At 38.1% G+C, this 21166-nt stretch overlaps 1 long non-coding RNA gene across 1 annotated transcript in view; it reads left to right on the top strand.

The window, feature by feature from the left end:
• LOC108530293 (uncharacterized) overlaps positions 1-21166 on the top strand; it is a 58372-nt gene that overhangs the window by 8377 nt on the left and 28829 nt on the right. The window contains exon 2 of the long non-coding RNA XR_001885793.1: positions 160-323. This is a non-coding gene — a long non-coding RNA (uncharacterized LOC108530293). The remainder of the gene's footprint in view (positions 1-159; positions 324-21166) is intronic.

The raw sequence follows: 21166 nt of genomic DNA, 5'->3' as shown, positions 1-21166 counted from the left end.
CATACAGAAATCCAAAAAGGCATTCTGATTATGAAGAATCAAATCTTTTTTGGAAAAGGAAGATAATAAAAATACATTTATCCTATGTGGCTGATTTTAAAATATGGATATTGTTTGTAACAGAAAAAGATACTGAGTTTGAAATGCTTTTCCTTTAAGACTTTGTTCATTTGGAGTGGTTGTTCTGTTGAAATTACTGTGCACCTGCTGAAGAGCTAAAGTACCCATGGCACATAGTCAAAGAAGGCAACTGCTCCATTCTCCTATCTCTGCAGCCCTTACATGATATGGAAGGAGAGAAACTAGACCCCAGTCCAAATCAGGTACATTCAATATCTTTGTATTTGAGAAAGCATAAAAGAATGAGCAAGGTCAATTTCTGGTTTTAGTTATAATCAATATTAGTATGTTACTTTTCCGGAGTCTGGCTAATGACAGAATCTCATAACCAAAGCTTCTGGAGAATCACTAGAGCTGAGCTAATGTTCTTCATAAAAGGTTAATGTACTTTCAATTCTGTAGTCAGAGTTTACATTCTAGAAAGAGCTTGCAGAATACAAAAATTACTGTAAACCTCTTTTTAAGAAGCTGAAGTACAAAGGCACGATGTGGCTTTCCTAAGGTCATCCTGAGTGGGTGACAGAGGTGAGGCTGTACAACACAGGTACCTTCCACTTTGTTATGCCACAGGGCAGTGAAGGAGATTTTTAAGTATTTCAAGAACAGTCTTCCTACAATGTTTTCCATGGAGAGAATTCTGTGTGTTTTAATAATGTCACCTTCATGAGTGGTTTGCAAAGTGTGGTCTCCAAATCAGTAGCATCAGCTTCACCTGGGAACTTGTTAGAAATACAAAGTCTTGAGACTCACCTCAGATCTACAGAATCAAAAACTCTGTGTGGAGCTCCCAAAATTGTTTTAGCAAAGCTTCCAGCTTGTTTTGAAGTATATTAATGTATAAAAACTACTAACCTAGTTGTTTCCTTGAGTCTATATAATTGCTAACTGTCCCGTCCAGCGGGATCGTTAACACAGACCTTGGAGGAGGGGGTGGGAATTTAGAGAGACAAGGGACACAAGAAATAGACAAGACAGTATCCTGATCAAGTCTCGTTTATTGAGGGCGTTGGTACAGCTTATATAGGATGGTAAGAAAGAGGAAGTGCGGCAGAGCAGGCGGGGAGGAGAATAATGAGAGACGTCACCAGGCGCATGCTCGATAGACTTAGTCTTTCCCAGGCGCGGGAAGTCATCTACCCGCGCGCGGAAAAAGTTGGGGCGCATGGGAAAAGTTGATGAAGAACCAGGAAGTGCGCCATCTTGTCTCTGCAATGCGGAGCTTAAGCAACAGAGGCCGCGGCAATTTCTGGGCCTCACGGCTCCCGACAGCTAACATATTTGGAAGACTCCCCATCCAATTTCTTTAAGAAAAAAATGCTTGGAAATCAGGTAATCTGGTTGCTTATTGGCTGTAAACAGTGAGAAATTAGCTTAAATTCATTAACTTACTCATTTCATTAATTTAAGTTGATCAACTATTATAATCCATCCTGTAATTTACTGGTCTGTATTTTAGGGATGGGGAAGGAAGAAACAACCAAAAATGAGTAAAGTATGATTCTGTCCTTGAGGAACTTAGGTATGCCAAGAAAAATAAGAAATTACATTTGATGGTATTTTTTTTTCTCTTTTTTTCTTTTTGAGACGGAGTCTTGCTCTGTTACCGAGGCTGGAATGCCATGGCATGATCTCGGCTCACTGCAACCTCCACCTCCCGGGTTCAAGTAATTCTCCTGCGTCAGCCTCCCAAGCAGATGGGATTACAGGCACCCACTACCATGCCTGGCTAATTTTGTTTGTATTTTTAGTAGAAACGGGGTTTTACCATGTCGGCCAGGCTCGTCTTGAACTCCTGACCTCAGGTGATCCACTTGCCTCCACCTCCCAAAGTGCTGGGATTACAGGCATGAGCCACCGCACCCGGCCTTGATAATATTTTTTAAATGGTACATTATAAATGTTACTATTATTTAGAAATTAACTGAGATATCAAGACCCAGATAGAAACTTCATAGCCTATGGAAGTCTATAGACGTTTCCAAAATTTCTATAAATTTTCTTGTGGTCACATCTATCTCTAAATATCTGATCTCTCTGGTCCTCAATCCATTGGTCTGGATGTGAAACACAATCTTCTACTAATTCTAAGGATCGAAGTAAAAAGAAAAAAAAAAATGTTTGCCAAAATTATTCATGAATGTAGTCATTTTCGCTAGAGAATTGAGGGTGTTGAAAAGGGGTTCTATACTAAAGCAAGGTAAACAGATTCCAATCATGGAATGGATTTCCTGTACCCAAAATGCCTTTGTAATTTCCCTCTCACTTTACCCCTCTCAGAATCATCCAGTCATCCGTTCCCTGACTCCTCTCATCCCATCCTTCCCTCCTTCTTTTGCAGAATATTCAGGCCCTGTTTGTTGTTTAAAATATTCACCTTTTATGGCTGCCGTAAAAAGGGCACACTCAAAAACATTTTACTCTGCAAAATGTTTATCAACTGTTTCTAAAGCACTGCAAAATCAACACAGACAAATACAATTCTGTCTTTGCCTTTATGGGGCTTATAAACTGGTAAGGATTTGGGAAGAAGACAGGGATTCCCACAAATGTGGAGTAGATTGCTTTCAATTTTCTTTATTTTATTTTATTTTTTTTTGAGACAGAGTCTCGCTCTGTCACCCAGGCTGGAGTGCTGTGGCCAGATCTCAGCTCACTGCAAGCTCCGCCTCCCGGGTTCACGCCATTCTCCTGCCTCAGCCTCCCGGGTAGCTGGGACTACAGGCGCCGCCACCTCGCCCGGCTAGTTTTCATAGTTTTAGTAGAGACGGGGTTTCACCGTGTTAGCCAGGATGGTCTCGATCTCCTGACCTCGTGATCCGCCCGTCTCGGCCTCCCAAAGTGCTGGGATTACAGGCTTGAGCCACCGCGCCCGGCCTGCTTTCAATTTTCTACAAAATAGTATCAGAAGTACTCAATCCAATGCTATTTCATTAATTCCATAGTTTCAAAAAAAAAAAAAAGTAGGTATTTGAGCCCTGAGAGAAAGTTTAGGGCTACGGTCAAGGAAACCATTTGCTTAACGGTGATGGTTGAAGCCACAGGAGTCAATTAGAATGACTAGAATACAGAAAGAATATGTTTTGGGGAGAGAAACTTTATAAATACCTACAGAGAACACTGAATCAAGATGACAATGGAATATTGTCAACATCTTAATCTGTTTGGACGGCTATAACCAAAATAAACTGGGTGGCTTATAAACTACAGAAAGATATTTCTCTCAGTGTTCTTGGGGCCAAAAAGTCCAAGGTTAAGGCTTTGGTGGATTTGGTGTCTGGTGAGGACCCACTTCCACACAGGCAGCAGACTTCTCCTTATAAACTCACATGGCCAACAGAATGAACGTGTTCTCTGGGGTCTCATTTATAAGGACACTGATGTCATTTATGAGGCTCCACACATCCCAATACCATCATTTTAGGGGTTAGCATTTTGACATATGAATTTAGGGGGAACATAAGTATTCAGTTTATTGCAGTCAGAGATATAAAAACAGAGTAATATAAGAAGGATTTTAAGAAAAGCATGATTGTTACTAATGACAAATGCTGCAGAGGTCAAGCAGGTAGAAAAACAAGATAAATCTATTGTCTCAGATAAACTAAAAATCATTGAACTTGTACAGAACATTCCATAAAGCAAAGATGTCAAAATCATATTGGCAGGGGACGATGGGTTGGAGATAAAACTCAAAGGCAATAAATTTGGACTATTCTCCCTACCCTTGATTTTAACATTCTTGGAAGAGAAGGTAGTAATTTGATTGACTAGTAACTTAAAGACAGTGGATTTCACATGAAAAGAATTAATTTGATTTTAAAATTTTTGAAGGAATTTATATTATCTAAAGCCAAGAGGGATTACTTGTGCTGAACTTATTCTCTTGTTATAAATATTTAAGAGATAGACAAGACATAGAAATCGCTTTTTGTAGGCCCTGAACAGCACCTAGAGCATATCTATAATCCTCGAGAGAAGGAGAAGACAAGATGGGCCTTACATTCTTCCTTGCTCTCACTGACGACATCTTCCAAACCTCAGTGCAGGAAAATAGAGTTCAAGAAAAGAATGATGGTCTTGTTGTCAAGAAGATACAGTCATTGTGTGGGGCTGCCAAAGCAGGTGGGATTTGAGGGAAAGTCCTGGAGATGAGAACAACAGAATAGGAATTCCAACCTCTGGGTTTAAAACTCCCTTCAGGGATAGGATCTAGTGTTCGGTAGCACAATAAGGTGACTGTAGTTAACAGTAATCCAGTGCATATTTTAAAATAACTAAAAGAGTGGAATTGGGATGTTTCTAACACAAAGAAATGCTAAATACTTGATGCGATGTATCTCCTAATTACCCCCTTTTTTTTTGAGACGGAGTTTTGCTCTCCTTGCCAGGCTGGCATGCAATGGTGCCATCTCGGCTCACCGCAACCCTCCGCCCCCTGGTTCAAGCAATTCTCCTGCCTCAGCCCTCTGAGTAGCTGGGACTACAGGCGTGCACTGCCACTCCCAGCTAATTTTGTATTTTTTTTTTTTTTGTAGAGGCCGGGTTTCTCCACGTTGGTCAAGCTGGTCTCAAACTCCCAACTTCAGGTGATCCACCTGTCTTGGCCTCCCAAAGTTCTGGGATTACAGTACCCTTATTTAATCATTACACATCGTATGCTGGAATCAAAATATCACATGTATAAATATTAAGTACCAATAATAATTAAATTTTTTAAATTAAATTTACTTCCGGTCCTTGACTGACCCCTAAGTCACATACCACGGGGAAAAATTCCAAAGCAGAGAAAACTACACAGTACTGGGTAGGTAGAGGTTAGAGTCTAGGCTAAGCCAGAATGCAGAGACCTTGGTGAACACTCTAATCTTTGGCTTCCAAACCCATAAATGTCGCATCCTACAAGTAGGTGAAAAATAAAACTAACCTGCCCTAATAAAGCCTAAAATAAAGCATCCAAATGATCCAAATGATCTGTCAATAATTTAACTGATCATCAGAACAAAATTCAACACCTGTTAGAGGAGGATAACATAATATAGAGCCCAACAATGTATCATCTTAAAATGTGATTAGCAGGAAAAGGTGATAAAAGAGATTAATTAATGAGAGCCAGAGATGAGTCACATGTAGAAGTTAATATGTAACATTAATTAATGTGATAAAAAATAGAGAAGCAGGTAGAGAGATTTTAAAAAGGAATATTTAAATGTAGACAGTCTAAAAAGAAATTAAATAGATGTTCTAGAACTGCAGCTTGAAATATATCTGAAATTAACTCTGGATAAATTTAACAGTAGACTAGCACAGGAGACAGGATTAGTGAATACAAAGACAGTTTAATAGGAATTATAAAAACTAAAGCACTGAGGGGGAAAAAAGGAAAGAATAGAACATATAGGACATTCTCTAAAAGTTTAACACCTTTAATTAAAGTTCCAAAAGAAGAGAAGAGAGAATGAGTCAGAAGGAATATTTGAGAAATAATGGTAGATAATTTTGAAAACATGATCAACAATATCAACTACACTTAAATCTAATACATGACAAATACAAAGACCATACATAAGCACTCTATAATCAGTTGCTGAAAGCCGAAAACCTCACAATTAATCAGAGAAAGATAGGTGTGGTATTTTTTTCCTTTTTTTTTTTTTTTTTTTTTTTCCTACCACACCTGGACTGGTATTTTTTGAGATCAAGTTTCAAAGGCTTCTTTTTTTTTAACTTTTATTTTAGGTTCGGGAGTACACATGAAGTTTTGTTATATAGGTAAATTCATGTCATGGGAGTTTGTTGTACAGATCATTTCATCATCCAAGTATTAAGCCAAGCACTCAATGGTTATTTTTCTGCTCCTCTCACTCCTCCACACCTCCGCCCTCAAGTAGCCTCTACTGTCTGTTGTCCCCTTCTTTGTGTTCATGAGTTCTCATCATTTAACTTCCACTTACAAGTAAGAACATGCAGTACTTGGTTTTCTGTTCCTGCATTACTTGGCTAAAGATAATGACTTCCAGCTCCATCCATGTTCCCCGCAAAAGATGATCTCATTCTTTTTTAATGGCTGCATAGTATTCCACGGTGTATATGTACTATATTTTCTTTATCCAGTCTGTCATTGAAGGACATTTCAATTGACTCCGTGTCTTTGCTATTGTGAATAGTGCTACAATGAACATTCCTGTGCATGTGTCTTTACGGTAGGATGATTTATGTTCCCCTGAGTATATACCCAGTAATGATATTGCTGGGTCAGAGGTATAGTACCTTCAAAAAAGTTTTAAGACTACAAATTTCCCCCTGTTCTGTGTTCTTCCTCTCTCCCTGTGTGCTGGGCAGGCCAGCAATCCCCACTCTTCAAAAACAAAGATCTCTCCGGTAATATTTGTCCTGATAAGCCCTGTGTTTTAAAAGTTTTTGTCGAAGTCAGATAGAAAAATGACAAGGCCAAAGAAACAGTTCTGGGCCATGAGGTTTCCATCCGGATTGCTATCAGCTCCACAGAAATAAGCATCATGTTTGTTCTGTCTGTGACAATTTACCTAGGCACTAGGACACCGTCTGACTGAAGAGGAACTCAATCAAGTTTTGAAGTATGAATGAGGAATAAAATTTGAAATCTAAGTGTGACAGACTATGGGCCAAGAAATCAACAGGAAAACTTTACTATAAACCAGGAGTATGTCCTTTAACTAAACATAACTCCATTCAGAAAAACTTGTTGGAGCAAAAACCAAGATTCCTAATCAGATTTCACTTGATATGGAAATTTGTCTTACTTCAGGAACCTGCAAAGATTATAATAAATCTCTTTTTTTGAAAGCATGTTTTTATAATGTATACTTCTGGACAACTAAATTTTAAAGAAATAAAACTGTTTTCTAGATATCTTGTCATACACTTAAAATTGCCATAAAATTTTCTTTCGCTGTAAGACAAATCATTTGGCAAGGCACAATTTTTGAAGCTAAAAATGGTGGTGGAGGTGGGGGTGTCCAAGTAATCTTATTTTATTTTGAAAAGGAATCTTGCTGTGGCACCCAGACCGGAGTGCAGTGGCATGATCTTGGCTCACTGCAACCTTTGCCTCCTGGGTTAGAGCGATTCTCCCACCTAAGCCTCCTTTGCAGCAGGGACTACAGGCACATGCCACCACACCTGGCTAATTTTTGTACTTTTAGTAGCGATGGGTATTTTTTTTTTTTTAAGGAACTTTATTCTGAAATTTTTATGAGTTGTTACAGTTTTGTTTTGTTTTGTTTTTTACTTTATTTCTATAGGTTATTGGGCAACATGTGGTGCTTACATGAGTAAGTAATCAGTAAGTTTTTTAGTGGTGATTTGTGAGATTTTGGTGCACCCATCACCTGAGCAGTATACACTGCACCCAATTTGTAGTCTTTTATCCCTCACCCCCTTCCCACCCTTTCCCCCTGAGTCCCCAAATTTCACTGTGTGATTCTTATGCCTTTGCATCCTCACAGCTTAGCTTCCACTTAAGAGTGAGAACACACAGTGTTTGGTTTTCCATTCCTGAGTAACTTCACTTAGAATAATAGTCTCCAGTCTCATCCAGGTCACTGTGAATGCCATTAATTCATTCCTTTTTGTGGCTAAGTAATATTCCATCATATTCATAATATATATATATATATATATATGCCACAGTTTCTTTATCCACTCATCAATTGATGGGCATTTGGGTTGGTTCCACATTTTCATAATTGCAAATTGTGCTGCTACAAACTCGCATGTGCAAGTATCTTTTTTATATAATGACTTCTTTTCCTCTGGCTAGATATCCAGTAGTGGGATTGCTGGATCAAACGGTAGTTCTACTTTTAGTTCTTTAGGGAATCTCTACACTGTTTTCCACAGTGGCTGTACTAGTTTACATTCCCAGCAGCAGCGTAGAAGTATTCCCTGATCACCAAATCCACGCCAACATATAATGCTTTTGTATTTTTTAATTTTGACCATTATTTCAGGAGTAAGGTGGTATTGCATTGCCATTTTGATTTGCATTTCCCTGATCATTAGTGATGTTGAGCATTTTTCATATGTTTGTTGGCCATTTTACATCTTCTTTTGAGAATTGTCTATTCCTTAGCCCACTTTTTGATGGGATTGTCTGTTTTTACTGATTTGTTCGTTTGTTGTAGATTCTGGATATTAGTCCTCTGTCAGATGCACAGATTGTGAAGATTTTCTCCCATTCTGTGGGTAGTCCGTTTACTCTGCTGACTGTTCCTTTTGTTGTGCAAAAGCTCTTTAGTTTAATTAAGTCCCAGCAGTTTATCTTTGTTTTTATTGCATTCGCTTTTGGGTTCTTGGTCATGAAATCCTTGCCTAAGCCAATGTCTAGGAGGGTTTTCCAATGTTGTCTTCTAGAATTTTATAGTTTCAGGTCTTAGATTTAAGTTCTTGATCCATCTTGAGTTGGTTTTTGTATAAGGTGAGACATGAGGATTCAGTTTCATTCTCCTGCATGTGACTTGCCACTTATCCCAGCACCATTTGTTGAATAGGGTGACCTTTCCCCACTTTATGTTTTTGTTTGCTTTGTGGAAGATCGGTTGGCTGTAAGTATTTGGGTTTATTTCTCAGTTCTCTATTCCATTCCATTTGGTCTATATGCCTATTTTTGTGTCAGTGCCAAGCCATTTTAGTGACTATGGCCTTATAGTATAGTTTGAAATTAGGTAATGTGATGCCTCCAGATTTGCTCTTTTCTCGTAGCCTTGCTTTGGCTATGCGGGCTTTTTTTTGGTTCCATATGAATTTTAAGATTTTTTCTAATTCTGTGAAGAATGATGGTGGTATTTTGGTAGGAATTGCACTGAATTTGTAGATTGCTTTTGGAAGTATGGCCATTTTCACAATATTGATTCTACCCATCCATGTGCATGAAGTGTGTTTCCATTTGTTTGTCATCTGTGATTTCTATCAGCACGTTTTATGGTTTTCCTTGTAGAGATCTTTCACCTCCTTGGTTAGGCATATTCCTAAGTATTTTATTTTTTGCAGCTATTGTAAAAGAGGTTGAGTTCTTGATTTGATTCTCAGCTTGGTTGCTATTGGTGTATAGAGGAGCTACTGATTTGTGTACATTAATTTTTTATCCAGAAACCCTGCTGCATTCTTTTATCAGTTCTAGGAGATTTCTGAAAGAGTTTTAAGGGTTTTTTAGGTAAACAATCATGTCATCAGCAAACAACAACAGTTTGACTTCCTGTTTACCGATCTGGATGCCCTTTATTTCTTTCTCTTGTCTGATTGCTCTGGCTAGGAATTCCAGGACTATGTTGAAGAGGAGTGGTGAGTGTGGGCATCCTTGTCTTGTTCCAGTTCTCAGAGGGAATGCTTTTAAGTTTTCGCCATTCAGTTTTATGTTGGCTGTGGGTTTATCGTAGATGGCTTTTATGACATTGAGACATATCCCCTTGTATGCCGATTTTGCTGAGAGTTTTAATCATAAAGAGATGGATTTTGTTGAATTCTTTTTCTGCATCTATTGAGATGATCACATGATTTTTGTTTTTGATTCTGTTTATGTGGTGTATCACATTTATTGACCTGCACATGTTAAGCCATCCCTGCACTCCTGTTATGAAACTCACTTGATCATGATGGATTATCTTTTTGATATATTGTTTTTAGCTAGTATTTTGTTAAGGATTTTAGCATCTATGTTCATCAGGGATATTGGTCTATAGTTTCCTTTTTTGGTTATGTCCTTTCTTGGTTTTGGTATTAAGGTGATACTGGCTTCATAGAATGGTTTAGGGAGGGGTCCCTCTTTCTCTATCTTGTGGAGTAGTGTCAATAGGATTGGTACCAACTCTTTGAACGTCTAGTAGAATTTTGCTGTGAATCTGTCTGGTCCTAGACTTTTCTTTGTTAGTAAGTTTTTATTACCATTTCAATCTCGCTGCTTATTATTGATCTATTCAAAGTATCTAATTCTTCCTGATTTTAGCTAAGAAGGATGTATCTTTCCAGGAATTTATCTATCTCCTCTAGGTTTTCTACTTTATGGAAGTAGAGGTGTTCATAGTAGCCTTGAATGATCTTTTGTATGTCTGTGGTGTCAGTTGTAATATCCCCCTTTTCATTTCTGATTGAGCTTATTTGGATTTTCTCTCTTCTTGGTTAATCTTGCTAATGCTCTATCAATTTTATTTATCTTTTCAAAGAACCAGGTTTTTGTTTCATTTGTATTTTGTATTTTTTTGTATCACTTTCATTTAGTTCTGCTCTGTTCTTATTTCCTTTCTTCTCCTGGGTTTGGGTTTGGTTGGTTCTTGTTTCTTTAGTTCCTTGAGGTGTGACTTTAGATTGTCTGTTTGTGCTCTTTCAGACTTTTTGATGTAGGCATTTGGGGCTATGAACTTTCCTCTTAGCACCACCTTTGCTGTGTCCCAGAGGTTTTGATAGGTTGTGACACTATAGTCTTTCAGGTCAAAGAATTTTCTAATCTCCATCTTGATTTCATTTTTGACCTAATGTTCATTCAAAAGCAGGTTATTTAATTTCCATGTATTTGCATGGTTTTGAAGGATCCTTTTGGAGTTGATTCCCAGTTTTATTCCACTGTGGTCTGAGAGAGTGGTTGATATAATTTCAATTTTCTTGAATTTATTGAGGCTCATTTTGTGGCCTATCATACGGTCTGTCTTGGAGAAAGTTCCATGCACTGTTGAATAGAATGTATATTCTGCAGTTGTTGGGTAGAATGTTCTGTATATATCTGTTGAGTCCATTTGTTCCAGGGTATAGTTTAAATCCATTGTTTCTTTGCTGACTTTCTGTCTCGATGACCAGTCTAGTGCTGTCAGTGCAGTATTAAAGTCCCCACTATTATTGTTTGCTTTCTAACTCATTTCATAGGTCTGTTAGTAATTGTTTTATAAATTTGGGACCTCCAATGTTAGGTTCATATATATTCAGGATTGTGATATTTTCCTGTTGGATAAGGCCTTTCATCATTATATAATGTCCCTCTTTGTCTTCTTTAACTGCTGTGTTTTTAAAGTTTCATTCATCTGGTATAAGAATAGCTAGTCCTGCTCTCTTTTGGTGTCCATTTGCATGAAATGTCTTTTTCTACCCCTTTACCTTAAGTTTATGTGAGTTCTTATGTGTTAAGTGTGTCTCTCGAGGGCAGAAGATAGTTGATTAGTGATTTCTTATCCATTCTGCAATTCTGTATCTTTGAAGTGGAGCATTTAGGTCGTTTACATTTAACATTATTATTGAGATGTGAGGTGCCATTCCATTCATCATGCTATCTGTTGCCTGTATACCTTGTTTTTTCGTTTTTGGTTTTTTTAATTGCATTTTTGTTTCATAGGTCCTGTATGATTTATGCTTTAAACAGGTTCTGTTTTGATGTGCTTCTAGGATTTGTGTCAAGACTTAGAGCTCCTTTTAGCAGTTTTTGTAGTGCTGGCTTGGTAGTAGCAAATTCTCTCAGCATTTGTTTGTCTGAAAAAGACTGCATCATTTATGAAGCTTGGTTTCAGTGGGTACAAAATTCTTGGCTGTTAATTGTTTTGTTTGAGGAGGCTAAAGACAGGCCCCCAGTCCCATCTAGCTTGTGGGGTTTCTGCTGAGAAATCTGCTGTTTGTTTGATATGTTTTCTTTTATAGGTTACCTGGTGTTTTTGCCTCATTGCTCTTAGGATTCTTTCCTTCATCTGAAGTTTAGATAACCTGATGACAATGTGCCTAGGCAATGATCTTTTTGCTATGAATTTCCCAGGTATACTTTGAGCTTCTTGTATTTGGAAGTCTAGTTCTCTAGCAAGGCTGGGTAAATTTTCCTCAATTATTCCCCCAGATATATTTTCCAGACTTTTAGATTCCTCTCCTTCCTCATGAACACTGATTATTCTTCGGTTTGGTCACTTAACATAATCCCAGACTTCTTGGAGGCTTTGTTAATATTTTCTTATTCTTTTTTCTTTGTCTTTGTTGGATTGGGTTAATTTGAAAACCTTGTCTTCAAGCTCTGAAGTTCTTTCTTCTGCTTGTTCAATTCTATTGCTGAGACTTTCCAGAGCATTTTGATTTCTCTAAGTCCTTCCATTGTTTCCTGAAGTTTTGACTGTTCTTTATTTATGCTATCTGTTTTGTTGAATATTTCTCACTTCACTTCTTGTATCATTTTTTTAAATTTCCTAACATTGGGCTTCCCCTTTCTCTGGTACCTCCCTTATTAGCTTAATAATTGACCTTCTGAATTCTTTTTCAGGTAAATCAGGGATTTCTATTTGGTTTGGATTCATTGCGCTAGCGTGATTTTGGGGGTTGTCAAAGAACCTTGTTTTGTCATATCACCAGAGTTGGTTTTCTGGTTCCTTCTCATTTGGGTAGACTCTGTCAGAGGGAAGATCTAGGGCTCAAGGCTGTTGTTCGGATTCTTCTGTCCCACAGGGTGTTTCCTTGATGTAGTACTCTCCCCCTTTTCCAAGGAATGTGGCTTTCTGAGAGCCAGGCTGTAGTGATTGTTATCTCTCTTCTGGATCTAGCCACCCAGCAAGTCTACCAGGTTCTGGGGTGGTACTGGGGGTTGTCTGCACAGAGTCCTGTGATCTGAACTGTCTGTGGTTCTCTCAGTCGTGAATACGAGCACTTGTTCTGGTGGAAGTGGCAGGGAGATGAAATGGACTCTGTGAGGGTCCTTAGCTTTGGTCAACTAGTGCCCTATTTTTGTGCTGGTTGGCCTCCTGCTGGGAGGTGGTGCTTTCAAGAGAGCATCAGCTGTGGTAGTATTGAGAGCGGGTTTTATTATGTTGGCCAAGCTGGTCTCGAAATCCTGAACATAAATGATTCACCTGCCTCACCCTCCCCCACAAAGTGTTGGGATTATAGGCCTCAGCCACCATGACTAGCCAATAATTTTAAATCAAAATTTTACCCACAGTGTTATAATTTTCTTTTATCTTATCCTTAAACAGTAGAGGTTGAAAAGGTATCTCCGGAAAACACAATCAGGAAGCTCAATCTTAAAACATAGTTAGACATAAATGGCATGCACATATGAGAAGAGAAGATAGTTCATGCTACTAGTATATAGTAGCAATAGTATGAGTAATAGTCACATGGTCCCTCTCAAGCAGAGCAATCCCAATTATATAGACAAATGCTCAGGCTGATAAAGAAAGTAAACTGGTCTAAACTTCTGAAGATGACTCTGTTTATCAGATGTTTCTGTCTGAAGACACTTAAGGTACCTCTGTAATAACAGCTATATACGTAAACAAGGGGTATAAAAATTTTTGACATTTCCCACAATGTCCCCATTCTGATGTTCCATCTGAGCCAAAGTGTTATTTCTGGTATTTTTATTCATTTTGTTTACAGACTTCTTATTAGGTTAAGTTGACCACAATGCTGTATAAGACACAAAGGTAAGTATGACAAATTTCTATACTCAAGAGTTCTGAGTCTACTGGAGAAGACAGATGAATTAAAACATTGCATTGACCTCAGTGTAATATTGTGCTCTGATAGAGATGGTGATAGATAAAGCACCTGATCCAGAAAGCAGGGTGGCTGTGGGAGGGACTCAGAGCTTTGAGGCAGAGAATAAACTCTGGAACTGCATCTTCAAGGCTAGGCCAAATCTAGTGCAGTGTGAGAGTTTGCAGGATGAAAGGAGGACAACTGGTTCAAGAAGGATCATGCAAAAAAGAACAGAATGAGAATAGCAGGCCGATTATCATACTGTACAGACTGGGAACAAATAATAGGTACAGATAAGCAAAGCTGGTTTGGTGTTGAATTTTGTCATTGTTGAATATAAATAGATATTTACAAAATGATATAGATACATACACCTATGCTGGCTAACAAAACCATAAGTCTAACATAATGTGATTACAATATAGTATGTTAAGATTAATAAAAACTAGGATGCTTTGGAAATTTGCTTTAATTTACCTTCTTTCAGAAACCTGTGGTAGAGTTTTTGTTCTTAAATAATGTTAAATATGTCTGTCATCTGTTTATAAATAATAACATTTGTTTTGTGGTAGGCAAGTCTATGCAAACCTACTCCCAAAGTTCAAGGAAGCTGAGAGGCCAAAAAAGAGGCTGACATATCCAGTTTCTTAGAAAGAAATATTTAATAATAACTTATGAACAGAAACCACATCTATGTCTCCTGCCACGCAAGACAAGATGGTGGATTCCCATCCTATTATCCCCCAGACCCAGGGCGTATATACCATAGGGAAAGTGTGATTCAGAAGGGAGAGAAGGAAAACTGAATGATGATAACAAAGGTTGTTTGACTTAAGGGTAGGATTTACAGTAAGTAAATCCTCTTAAACAAGGAACAATAGGTAAATGGAAATCTTAGAGGCTGCCTGAAACGAGTTAATCATAAGTCAATACAGCAGATTAACACCCAAGGTGGAGTTGGTTTGACCTCCACAACATTATAATTACACCTCTTCATCAAGTAAGAGGACTATGGGTCCTACTGACCATTATAAACCATGATACAAATATTGAAGATTATAAGTGAATGGAAGGAAATAAAGACTCAGCATGATCATCTCGACATTCACTAGGATTGCACCTCTTGGGAGCCTATGAGACATCAATTTCCTCTGTAGTTTTCCTGAATAGTAATATAGTTCCATTTGTGTTTGCCTAGTAACAGTAGAGTACACAACTATCATAGACTCATCCCATGGCCTATACAAACACCCTATGTGCGGTTTGTATTTGGGTTACATATGTATGTTTGTATTTGATAGAAAGCTCTTTTATTCTTAACATTGTGGAGAAGATATTACTTCTTTCTTGAAATAGTAAGAAACAGTACAACCTACAAGTTATTTTTATTCATAATGACTTAAATACGAGTCCCCATACATTCCTATTTCAATCTCAACTTAGTCATTAGTCAAGTAAAAAAAGTGAACACGCTGGAATAGATAAAATAACTCCAGGAGCACGGGAGTGAGAGACATTTTATACTTTAAGATGATCAAGCACGTATTTTTAAGGAGGAGAAATGGAATTCTGCTCTGGGTAGTTTTTCTTCATCGAAGAGTGAGACATCACTGTTAGGGTTTAGGATGATGGCTTGTTTAGCTTGTCTCCTTTTTCTGTAAGTTTCACTGTCATATTCACCAGCTTCATACAGAACGGGGCTCTTACTATTTTTACATTTATAATTAAGTGCATCTAGTATAAAAATGACAATTCTGCTTTTGGGCTTGACAAATGTTGTCTAAAATATTTAATTTACCCAAATGTTCTTGGAATTTCTAAAGTCAATTCTCACAAAAACCTGTGTACATTCAAATGATCACAGAGCCATGGCCAGAAGGAAATATATAGCTTTTTGGTGAAAACGATAATATAATATTAAATACCAAAAAGAATCATAGATCGTCTACTTCAACATCCTTGGATTATTGAATCCAATAATCAATTCCTCAGTAAGGAAACTGAAGCCAGAAGGAAAATATGACTTTCTTTTTTTATTTTTTTTTTGTGATGGAGTCTCACTCTGTCGCCCAGGCTGGAGTGCAGTGGCCCGATCTCGGCTCACTGCAAGCTCCGCCTCTCACGTTCACGGCATTCTCCTGCCTCAGCCTCCCGAGTAGCTGGGACTACAGGCGCCTGCCACCACGCCCGGCTAATTTTGTTTTGTATTTTTTAGTAGAGACGGGGTTTCACAGTGTTAGCCAGGATGGCCTCGATCTCCTGACCTCGTGATCCACCCGCCTCGGCCTCCCAAAGTGCTGGAATTACAGACGTGAGCCACCGCACCCAGCCAAATATGACTTTCTTAAATGTCACAGTGGCTGAGACATAATGCAGGATGATTCTTTTATTATTATTATTATTTTACTTTAAGTTCTGGGGTACATGTGCAGAAAATGCAGCTTTGTTACATAGGTATACATGTGCCATGGTGGTTTGCTGCACCCATCAACCCGTCATCTACATTAGGTATTTCTCTTAATGCTATTCTTACCATAGCCCCCCACCTCCCCACAGCTCCCAGTGTGTAACGTTCCCCTCCCTGTGACCATGTGTTCTCATCGTCAACTCCTACTTATGAGCGAGAACATGCAGTGTTTCGTTTTCTGTTTTTGTGTTAGTTTGCTGAGTATTATGGTTTCTGACTTCATCCATGACCCTGCAAAGGACATGAACTCATCCTTTTTTATGGTTGCATAGTATTCTATGGCATATATGTACCACAATTTATTTATCCAGTCTATCATTGATGGGCATTTGGGATGGTTCCAAGGCTTTGCTATTGTGAATAGTGCTGCAATAAACATATGTGTGCATGTGTCTTTATAGTAGAATGATTTATAATCCTTTGGATACATACCCAGTAATGAGATTGCTGGGTCAAATGGCATTTCTGGTATTAGATCCTTGAGGAATCACCACACGGTCTTCCACAATGGTTGAACTAATTTACACTGCCACCAACAGTGTAAAAGTGTTCCTATTTCTCCACATCCTCTCCAGTACCTGTTGTTTCCTGACTTTTTAATGATCACCATTCTAACTGGGATGAGATGATATCTCATTGTGGTTTTGATTTGCATTTCTCTAACGACCAGTGATGATGAGCTTTTCTTCATATGTTTGTTGGCTGCATAAATGTCTTCTTTTGAGAAGTGTTTGTTCATATCCTTTGCTCACTTTTTGATGGGGTTGTTTGTTTTTTTCTTGTAAATTTGTTTAAGTTCTTTGCAGATTCTGGATATTAGCCCTTTGTCAGATGGATAAAATGCAAAAATTTTCTCCCATTCTATAGGTTGTCTGTTCACTCTGATGGTAGTTTCTTTTACTGTGCATAAGTTCTTTAGTTTAATTAGATCCTATTTGTCCATTTTGGCTTTTGCTGCCATTGCTTTTGGTGTTTTAGTCATGAAGTCTTTGCCCATGCCTATGTCCTGAATGGTATTGCCCAGGTTTTCTTCTAGGGTTTTTACGGTTTTAGGTCTTACATTTAAGGCTTTAATACATCTTGAGTTAATTTTTGCATAAGGTGTAAAGAAGGGGTCCAGTTTCAGTTTTCTGCATATGGCTAGCCAGTTTTCCCAGCACCATTTATTAAATAGGGAATGCTTTCCCCATTGCTTGTTTTTGTCAGGTTTGTCAAAGATCAGATGGTTGTAGATGTGTGGTGTTATATCTGAGGCCTCTGTTTTGTTCCTTTGGTCTATATATCTGTTTTGGTACCAGTACCATGCTGTTTTGGTTATCATTCTGTAACCTAATCTTTGGGCCAGTGTGCTCTGATATGTACATAGCAGAGTAGCAGTAGGTCACACATATTGGTGATTAACCATAAAGTTTAGCACTACATTGATTCATTCATCATTTCCTTCTCAATTATTCAGAAAGATCCAAAGATATGCACAGGCATTTTGCAAAACAGGAGATTAACATACACTGAAAGGAAAAGTCTTAATCTAAATAAAGCCAACCAATTCACTTCTTTTGATGCCAATCTCTCCTGAGTCAACTCTCTTCCTCTTGTTCCCTCAGTATTTTTAAGGGTTAGCATGCATTATAATATGTCTCATTTTAGTGAATTAATTTTATATCTTCCTCCAGAGGCTTGACAGTTTCCAATGCCTTACCCAAGACTCCTTACAGGAAAGTTGAAGTAGAAAGAAATCAAAATAATGTGAAAATTTTTACATACTTCTCTCATTTCTAAAGCATATCTTGTAATATAATGCTTTTAAGACATCAGAGTAGGCCGGGCGCGGTGGCTCAAGCCTGTAATCCCAGCACTTTGGGAGGCCGAGGCGGGCGGATCACGAGGTCAGGAGATCAAGACCATCCTGGCAAACACGGTGAAACCCCGTCTCTACTAAAAAAATACAAAAAACTAGCCGGGCGAGGTGGCGGCGCCTGTAGTCCCAGCTACTCGGGAGGCTGAGGCAGGAGAATGGCGTGAACCCGGGAGGCGGAGCTTGCAGTGAGCTGAGATCTGGCCACAGCACTCCAGCCTGGGTGACAGAGCAAGACTCCGTCTCAAAAAAAAAAAAAAGACATCAGAGTAAAAATAAACAGCTAATATGATCCCATCTCAAACTTAATTCAGGAAATTTCCTTTTGGCAGTGAGTAAAATGTATCTGGTTATTGCCAGCTGACTTTATTGAATTCATTTCAAGATATACGTAAAATCCCATACATAGGCAGTAGTAATATCAGTATCCAATACTTATCAGCATGCTATAATTTTCATAGAAAAGAAACTTAAGTTCCCATTGTAGGAAGTCAATTATATTTTATCAGTGATACCATTGAAACCTATATAACTCCACCCTGAGAGTTCATGTAACAGGACTTAGTAGAATCAATCCAGAAAAATTAATCTTGATAACCAAGGAAACACAAAAACCTGTCTTCTCAAATAGGAAAATGAATACATGAATTCATAATTTTACTTAGCAATTCAAAATGAAAGGTCAGATCATGTATCTGGACCAGGACATAGGAATGACTATTAGACAGTAATTTAATAAGCAAATGAACCAGCAACTAACCTTGTAGTCATGGTAACTGCTTTCTCTGTGACTCTACTGAAAACAGGCTTGTCTGAAAAAGTAAAAGCTCTCGTTTTATTCATAATGACCTGGATTTCATATCAGAGAAAGTTGAGGCACGAACAAGCATTTGCTGTTAACATTTGCAATATTTGCTATTAATAGAATGGTACTTGGGATGTTTATGGCAATTGTGAATGTTTGATTAAATATTTGTTATATACGGCATGTTTTTTCTCCCTACAATTTATATGTTGAAACCTCAACCCCAATGGGACGTTATAAAGAGGTGAGCCTTTGGGAGTAATTAGGTTTACATGAAATTATGAGGGTGGAGCTTCCATGCTGGGATTAGTGTCCTTATAAGAAGAAAAGGAAACCAGAGATCCCCTTTTCTGCCATGTTAGGAGAAATCAAGAAGGCAGCTGTCTCCAAGCCAGAAAGCAGTTCCTCACCAGACACCAGATCTCCCAGAATCGTAATACTGGCTTTCCCAGCCTCTAGAACTGTGAGAAATAAATGTTTGTTGTTTAAGTCATTGTCTCCAACCTTTTTGGTGCCAGGGACTGGTTTCATGGAAAACAATTTTTCCACAGACCAGGAGATGAGGGATGGTTTAGGGATAATTCAAGCACATTACATTTATTGTGAACTTTATTTCTATCATTATTACATTATAATATACAATGAGATAATTATACAACTCACAATAATGTAGAATCAGTGGGAGCCCTGAGCTTGTTTCCTGCCATTAGACAGTCCCATCTGGGGGTGATGGGAGACAGTGACAGATCATCAGGCATTGGATTCTCATAAGGAATGTGTAGCCTAGATTACTTGCTTGTGTAGTTCACAATAGGGTTTGTGCTCCTATGAGAATGTAATGCTGCCACTGATCTCACAGGAGGCAGAGTTCAAGTGGTAATCCAAGTGATGGTGAACAGCTGTAAATACAGATGAAGCATCACTCGCTTGCCTGCCACTCATCTCCTGCTCTGCGGCCCATTTCCTGATAGGCCACAAACCAGTACCAGTCTGTGGCCCAGGGGTTGGGGACCCCAGCTTTAAGCCGCACAGTCTATGGTATTTTTGTTATAGCAGCCTGAGCTAACCAAGACAATGTTTTATACTCTGGTTAGTTTTTTAAAGCTGTGGATAAGCATGTTAAAAAAACTATAAAATGTTTAAATAAGGATCTCAAGCTATGTTTCTGAATCCACTGATATCAGAAGAAAATTTGTATGAATATGTGCATAAATTAAAGGTTTCTGAGTATATTTAAAAAGACAGAAGATGAAAGATAAGTTTGAACATTCAGATAGGCTACACAGAAAAGGCCTTAGACTTCCTACATTTCAATTGCCTGTAAGCATATACTACATTTTTAGGAAACTGAGTAGCTTATAATTTAAGAGTAGGTATATGGAACCTCAAGCGGAAAATGCATCACTTAATGGCAGGGATATGTTTTGAGAAATGCAACTTTGGGTGATTTTGTCACTGTATGAACAGCATAGCATGTAATTATGCAAATCTAGATGGTACAGCCTACTACGCCCCTAGACTATATGGCATAGCTTATTGCTCCTAAGCTATAAACCTGTATGGAATGTTATGTACTGAATACTGTAGCCAACTGTAACACAAGTCACTAGGTGATAGGAAAATTTCAGTTCCATTATAATCTTATGGGATTATTCAGGCATTGACTGAAAGATCATTATGTGGCACACGACTACATGTGTGTGTTCCTTACTGGCAGTAAAGGTGAACATTAATAAATGCCATAGCAATACATGCAATTCTAAGGCTATGAGGTTAGTAGAGGTACACTAAATGCTACTAATGATAACTAATTTACAATTCATGATAGGATTTATAACATAGATTTAAAGACTTTCGTCTTCTCTTTTAAGCAAATTTCAACAGAATGCCTGGTAGGACAAAGATTAAGTAAAAGGCTAGCTATTTCTTGGGGTGGTGGGGAGATATGGGATTAAAAAGAGGGATAAAAAACCAGATATATTGCAAAATAAGTAAGCTCACAGAAACATTCCGTCAAGAAGAAGAAATGTATGATGCAGAAGAGATAGTGAAGCTGTAAACTGAGAGTAAACAGTCTTTGCATTGAAGAAAATCATGTTTATTTTACAGATAATAAAACTGATGTTAAAAGGTTCTATAATTTCCTCATAGTAATTTACCTTAGTGCCCAAAATAGATGTAGAATCTTCACCATGCAATCTTTATTTGAATGTGGTTTCTATCATACTAATCAAAAATTTCTTATCTTTCCCATCCCCGAGACTCTATGATATCATGATCCTACCTCTGGGGCAGGAAGACAAATAACTATATCCTGAAGCATTCCTTACTCCACTAGGCTCTGGTCTAACTAAAATACTCAACTGATAGGACTCCTGAAAGCAGAATGTCATTGAATGGGAACTATCTCCCACATCTACTTCAACCTAAAAGTATTCATTAAACTGAA

Source organism: Rhinopithecus bieti, unplaced genomic scaffold, assembly GCF_001698545.2.
Source record: "Rhinopithecus bieti isolate Rb0 unplaced genomic scaffold, ASM169854v2 scaffold_110, whole genome shotgun sequence".
Lineage (NCBI taxonomy): Eukaryota > Metazoa > Chordata > Mammalia > Primates > Cercopithecidae > Rhinopithecus > Rhinopithecus bieti.
The sequence above is the reverse complement of the archived record's forward strand: the minus strand, read 5'-3'. Positions and strand labels throughout refer to the sequence as shown.